We start from the raw sequence: 7,940 nt of genomic DNA, 5'->3' as shown, positions 1-7,940 counted from the left end.
GATGCTAACCAACCGAAGCAATCACAAGGAAGGTTTAGTTGCAGCACTTTGCAAAACAGTAGGTAATTTCACAGCAGCAATGCCCATCTTATATATAGATAGTTTTTTTGTAATAAGAGGAGTCGCCACCTGCTGGTCATCAAAACGATTTCAGGTTTAAGATGCTTATTTTTCAGTCCTGGAGCTTACTGCCATCTTTTATATACAGTTTATGGTTGTCCAGCAGTGAGACTGTGGGGATTGACACATTGATGACGCTTTCAAATTAACTTTATTGGTGTTTTTTCCAGCACAGCAAGGCCTGTATTAGATTGCAGCACTCCTTGGTTTCACAGTCAGATCTTCCCTCTTCACTTTTGACATCTGATGACAAATGATGAGAACTAAAAAAGGCTCCAGAAACAGGACTTTCACCATGATTCTGTATCCATCACGTTAGTCTGCAGGTTTAAGACGCTTGTGCATTTACTTCTTTTTTCAGACCCAGTGGCTACATCCAACTTTTATATACAATCTACAGTCTGATTCAAATTTCATGGCGATCCATCTAAAATTTCATTCAATATAACAAATATAAGGCTTTATGGTGGCCCCCGGGGAAAGTGAGTGGGATGTATTCACTGGATGATGAATGTCTGTAAAAACTTTTCATGACAGTTCATCCAAAAGTTGGTTTTTTTACCTACTGCGCAAAGCTATTTGTGTAGTTTTATATAACATTTCATCTGACTACCCGAAAGAAAGGAAACAAACTAAAATCAATTAAACCGGCTTAGAAGACCCTGCAAAAAGGGATTATCTCCCGTGGCTGTGGACACAGCTAAAATGTAAAATGGTAAAAGAATTTCTTTGTGTAGCTGTGACATTAATGTGGTTTACGTCTACAGATATGACATGCGTAATCATGTTTTAATATGCTTTCATAATTGGGCCAAGAGACTGTCACGAGAGATTAAATTATTCAGTTTAGGGTAAAAATATGAAAGCAGCAAAGGGATCTGTCAAAATAGAAGATTTCCAAGTGGCATATTGAAAAAAGAGAAAGAAAGAAAGCTGCTGATTAAAATCTCTTTGTGTAAGAGCTGCTGCTGTGCTGGCGTCAGAAGCAGCTGATGTCACCTCTAAAGCTACACCCCACCACTGTCTCCCCACCACACCCCAACCCCCTCTCCAGCACATCCAGAGAGACTGCATCACCGGGCCTGATGATCGCCCTTCTCCCTGGGGGGGGGGCACCTCACTGAGTGACTAATGACCTCCTCCTACAGGTACATCTCACTGGCCCTGTATTTTTGTGCTAGACAAAGGCAGATACAACACCTGATGTATCGCAATATTGCCGCAGTCCCAGGTGCTCGACAGTCTGTTGCAGACAAAGTCTTGTGTCAGGCAGACAAATAGACAGAATAGTGACAGAGCACAGAAGAGCACACAGCCCGACATAACGAGCTAAGAAACGTACTACAGCATGACGGATGCTCTGAAGAACAGATGGTGTAACAGTGTGCGTAGCAATAAAGCATACATCCTCTCTGCAGTGCCACAGTGAATCACATAAAACCACATGGCTTTCCACGCACACCTCAAAGTATGAGGGACTAATGTGGGAGGAAGTAAGAACTGTCAGAGGGAAGAAACATCACTCCGATGCTCTGGAAGCAGGCGGTTGATTTGGCTCTAGCATGTGCGACTCTAAGATAAGACAAAGAGGGAAAGAAAGGGCGGTAAAAAAACAAACAAACCCAAAACTGTTATATTCAAAGTCAGAGAGCTGAATCTTTTTTTTTTTTACCAGAGTGGAATTAAGATGTCTTTTGAACCTTAAAAGATAAATAGAAAGCTTTTAGAGCGCTTAATTTATTATATTTATGCCAGATTTTCTGTTCCTTCAATAATCTTCGACTCCTACAAGAGCCTCCTTAATTCACTAAATAAAGGATGCACAGATATTTACAAAGAAAATTAAGAAAGAGTGCTGTTACATTTGAGTGCATGCACTTAATTAGGCTCTTTCTGAACTGATTTGAAGTTGTGATTTGTTCCATATATCTGGATTTAGTGGTGATTTAGTGGAATTAGTTGAAAAAGTTACTGTGACAGTGTGGGAGGAAAAATAGTTGGGCTTTTAGTCAGAAACAAATAGATAATGTTCTTATGTTAACTCAGAGAGTGCAAAGATTGATATGGCTATTACATATGCAACACCAAAGTGTGTGTGTGTGTGTGTGTGTGTGTTAAAAACCCAACTATACTGGCTACATAAAACAGGAAGTCTTATTTTTATGTATGAAAGCAACCTTTTGCCAGTTAGTGTTAATAATTCATTTCCATCCCAGTGAAAAATTACTGCAGCAGTAACTCCTTTGTTGTTTTTACTGTTGTTGTTGTTGTTGTTGTGTTTCCAAACTTCAGCACGGCACATGAAATTTAATATGACACTCATAAATATAAAGCACTGACCTATTAACTTCAGCCTTAATGTCAGGGTGTTTTTCACAGTGAACGTCTGCACTGAAGTCTTCAAATGTCATCAACCGAGCAAAATCCATCCACTGTGGAAGGCTAAATTGGATTAGGGATGTCAAAAGGACAAATAATAAACATGATGGCGCTCGTGTTTCTGGGAATGATGCTTTGTTTGTGAATGACTTGATCCAAAAAGTTAATCTTTCGGGTAAAGGAGCGGAATCACTTCAGGTTCTCCAGTAATGTTCTTTAGTCCGTAGCAAGCAAATAAGCAACGATAAACCCATTTGCCGAGGAAGTTATTCAAATCACCGATGTGTTGTTTTGGAGGTGATTCGTTGCCTATGTGATCGAGTTTATTGCAGCGAGAACTGAGGCCCTTTTTTCTCTGAGTTGATGTAGTCAGGGGTTAGTAACACATAATCAGGGGCCTGCTGGAAGCACTTGTTGACATCTTTTTTTTTACAGTTTACAAAGTGCGGCAGTCCTGCATTATGAATATGTGTGTAATATATGTACGAGACGCTTTCACGAGGAAACATGTTTCCCGAGTTCACTCCCTGAACTCCCTGCAGTGAAAACTGGCTTTGATTCACTGTTCAAACTGCTGAAAATTTAAAATTTTTGTAGATCTTTAAAAAAAATATTAAGAATTTTAATCAAAGTTTCATGTGTTTGTCAAAGAGACAGCACTTCTGGATCCAGAAGATGGAGCTCATGATAGAAGCGCAGAGAAAGAGAACAGTTAGTAGTTTCAGATATTCATAGAAATTGTAATTTTCAATCCTAAACTTTGCAAACTTTACTTTTTCGCTGTCATGTTTATCACTCTCCAGTCCTCTCTGCGTCACTGTGTAAGATCCACCTCCGTATGTTGTCAGCCTACTGAATGACTGTTATATAAGTTGATATCATAGGTGGACACTGTGCCAGTGTATTTCCACATCTCTGTTTTTTAATTATTGCCTTTACATAACAGCTAAATGTCCGGTAAATGTCCTGCATATTTTTTCTCTTTTGAAAGTAAATCACCGTTTTTGAAAAAGGCTTCTCTTGTTTTGTTCCGAGCACATCTGGAGTGAATTTGACACAAATAAAGTGTGTGTGGGGAGGAAGGAAAGACGGTTTGAATTTTGAAAAATAAATCAAAGTAAAATATTTTCCATCTCAGCTGTTATCTGGCATACTAAGTGTAGCCAGTTGGCTTATTATTCAGTCTGGAGGCTATGTGGCTATGACGCTGTCCAGTCTGAGGCAGGGAGGGGACGAGGATGAACCTGAAGTCTTTGGGGAGGGATCTTTACTTTTACTTTTAATGGAGCATATATACATCATATAGTACTAGTTTATTATTACTAAAAAGTAAAAGAGCTTAATAATCTACAGTTGTTGAATTCTGCATATGTGAAACCTGCTGCAATATATCAGCCACATAGAAAACAGCTTTATTTCCTCATAATGTTATTGCAGGTTTTGAATGCGATTGTGAAGCAAAATATGCTAACAAAAAAAAGTCCTTAATACACTGATCCGCAAACTCTAAGAGGTCAAGAGAAGGTTACATATTTTTCACTCATGCATGAAAGTCAAATGAAGAATGTGTACCAGTTTTTGAAAAATGCAAACTTGTCTGGATCACATGACTCAGCTTTTGGTGGCGGCAAATGCTGTGTTTACATTTGTGCATTTAAAGGTAAGGCTGCGGTCTCTCTGGTATAAACAGAAGTTATTTATGCAAATAAAGACACAAGCTATTTTTGTGAAACTTGTGACACCTATATGAGGCAGATTAAGCCTCACAAGGGACAGTATGATCACTATTACCAATAAGTAATGGCACTGTGGTCAGCAACAAACACATGAATTAATTTAATGCATTTGTTATTGTGTGTTTTGCACATGAGTTTGAATCAAAATGTGATGCAAAACCATTTTTTTTTTTTTGCTGGTTTTATTTTTTATTTTATTTTTTTTTTACAATTGATGCACCTCCAGTTCTGGACAAGCAAAAACTCCCAGTTAGCTTTTGCAAATTGTGGCGCCTCTTTGATTTTCTCCAGCTGTGTCCACAGCAGCTTATCTGCAATGTTTTCCAGGATGTTTCAGGGTTGTGAGGTTTTCTGATACAGTCACAGCAGCTGAGGTAACCGTGTGAGATTCCCTCATCAGTCTTGACTTTTCAAGTTAGTGATTTTCATGACTGGCACATGTTTGCAGAGATGTTACCACTGAAGCTTCCCAACACCATAGAAAATGCAGCTTTTAACCAAACTTTTAACTATATGTGAGATCATCCTATCACCTTATCCAATCCCAGCTGTTTTCTCTGCATGAGACATGGTACATGGTATCGCTATATCTGTACACTTTATTCTAAAGCCTGCCATTGCATATAACTACCTCCTCTAAATTTATAATATGTTCAGAAAGTATTGCTGTTCTCTTGTAGTATTGATTAAGTATAGATTATAAATTAAAACATTTAAATCATGACAGTTCAGGGGCCAACTTTAAGCAGCAAAAGTCAGGCCACAAGCTTCAAGATAAGCACAGTAACTTACTGTGAGGTTTAGAGAAAATGTAGAACTTTATTTTTGTGCGATAGACTCTCTCATTCCCAGGTATGAGAGCTAATCCACATGCTGTTTACCCAAGTGGTACCTAACACCTTTGCGTCATCCGTCTTTCATGTGGAGTTGACTCAGAGGTGCGTTATCAGACGTCAGCAAGCAATCCGTTGTACACCTGCAACACTGGAGAAGAAATGTGCAAAGGGGGAGGCTAGGAAGACCATACCAGCACGTACAATGCCTTATCTCATCAATAGGACAATGGCTCATTTACTTGGTCTAATCTGTCAGAGCTGAGGTGGTTTTTGAATCAACTCAGCAGAGTGATCAATATGGATGTAAAAGCAGTGCTAAGTGGACGGGGCTGAGGTTGGAGATTGAGTTTTAGGCCACTCTGTCTAATCTGAGCAAACAGACAGTAGTCGGGTGGGATATTGACCCAGGCTGATAAGATATCAACAGACATTCCAGTGTAGATGTGTAGTGAAGGTCAGCGTCAGAGATCAAGACACAGGAGTGGGCAGTGAGTCCATAAATTCACACCGGAGTGACGCATGAAAAGAAAAAGAGATAACTCATTAAAATGACTTGACGTTCACCAGAACTGGATGTGATTCACCCACAAAAACAAGGAAAAGCACTTCAGTGATTCATGTTTAACTTTAATCGGCAAGGAAATGTTTTTCTTTGTTCACCTAACGCCACAGCTTAGTTCCACTATAGTCCAAATAGTTTACATGATACTCAAACAGAAAGGGCAATCTAAACGTGCCAGCTGAAATGTTTCTAATCTTATGTACCTAGAGATTAACTGTCCTCTGGCACCTGCTTCCACCTCGTAAGCAATTCAACTGGTACTGTACATCCGCTTTATTGGTATCATACTGGGAAAATAATAAAAGCACCCGGGTGTACCAAACATAAATACGCAGGGAAACTCAGACTTTCCCGACCATATATTAGGTACACTGTTAAACTGCTCGTTAGCACAAATATCCAATCAGCCAATCACATGGCAGCAACTCAGTGTATTTAGGCATGTAGACATGATCAAAGTGAGCATCAGAAAGGGAAAGAACAGTCAGCTGAGACACAGGTTGCATCAGCTGACCTCAATAGGTCATATGATAGGGTGATAAGGTCACACGGGGGTTTCACTGGTGGTAATGACCTTTTTTCACACCTGCTTCATATGATGAGTCACTTGATTAATAGTGGGTCAATGACCGTCTTAAGGGACAACCCCCCACTAGTGTTTAAATACCTGGGACTCGCCACCATGTGGTTTTAGAACTGAAGAAGCCTCACGGATGAGAGGTGAAACGTCGTCACACTTTTTTCCGAACTCACTAGACTAACAAGATCTGAATGACTGAGAACCTACACAGTCAAGCTGTTGTGTTCTTGTTGTGTCCTACTGTTGTTGTTTTAATGTGCAATAAACAACTTATTCTTTGGTTTTACAGTAAATTAGGATTTTATTAGAACACTTGCTTCCAAAAATTTTATTATGCCCCTTCTTAATGGACTGTAGCCAGTGTAGAACTGCAAGTGCACTCCGCTTATTCACTGACAGCCACAAGAATGTCACGGGGCAAAATGTCTTTTTTTCAAACACTCATTTTAATATTAATATGAGAATTTTTAAAGATAATAAAAACAGGAAAAGCTGTATTAACAGCACTAGCATTGCTTTCTTAGAGCTTGTGCAATAGTAGAGAAACATCACAGTTAAAGCTAAACTAGTGTTTTTCCACACTCATATGGATGAATATCTCCGTCATTAGTTATTACCGTAAATCTTGACACAGGATTGCAAACAGTGACGAAATATGTTTAATAAAGGCATATTTGAGGTTTGCGGTTGTTCCTTTTGTAATGTAAAGTAGCATCCCTTTGTTGTGGTGCAGTCATTACACTGATCCATCACTTTCATGCTCACTTACACATCTGCACGCAACTATAGCTGTTTGCAGGCCATAATCATCAGGAGTGTCCAGAATTTACATTCTAAAGTGTCATATTTGACATTGCACAATGTTGCACACGGTGCTCTACAAAAGGCAGAGGATCTGATGCCAACTCACAGCTGAATCACTAGTTTAATCATTAGAGCACATTGATCTGGCTTTGTTGCATTTAGTTTCATCCGTTTACTCCCTTGCTTAGTCACAAAGGACGAGGACTGGCTGTACACTCGGGGATTATGAGTCCATCAGTTGGGAAATATATACAAAATACTTGCTAAAACTACCATAAAGTATTTCTGTTGATCTAGAACACAAGTGCAGTAGTCCAGATTGCTGTAAATATTGTTTACACGGCTACATTAAAATCATCAAATTCAAATATTCAAATAAAACCACCTAAATAACTTAACTTAAATCTAGGGATTAATGTTTTAAAAACACACGAATGCAGTCTTGAGCCACGGGCAATACTGAAACAGGATTTTATTCCACAGTATTTCTCCTCTTTATCTTTCTATTGTGGAGTTTGCGTGTTCTCCGTGTGCCTGCATGGGTTCTCTGCAGGTGCTCCAGCTTCCTCCCACAGCCCAAAGACATGCATGTTAGACGGTTGTTCAAAACTACTGACTGTGGGTGTGAATATGTAAGTGAATGAAGTCTTTCTCTCTGTGTGAGGCCTGTGATAGACTGTCCAAGGTGTACTCTACCTTTCTCCCTATGACAGCTGGAATAGGCTCCAGCTCTTCAGCTCTCCTGTGATAAGCATTGTATTGGATAAGCAGTGAAAAAAAGGAACGAATGGATGCAAAGTCCCTAAATCCTTTATAAAGTATTTGTTACATCTATACACAAACATGTTTATTACCTGCCTTAATATGATCCACACTGTGGCCAGCTTCGGTAACATAAAACTGCTCTTTGTGAACATAAGCGT

This window comes from Pelmatolapia mariae, linkage group LG16_19 (genome assembly GCF_036321145.2).
Source record: "Pelmatolapia mariae isolate MD_Pm_ZW linkage group LG16_19, Pm_UMD_F_2, whole genome shotgun sequence".
Classification (NCBI taxonomy): Eukaryota; Metazoa; Chordata; class Actinopteri; order Cichliformes; family Cichlidae; genus Pelmatolapia; species Pelmatolapia mariae.
This window is presented reverse-complemented; position numbering follows the sequence as displayed.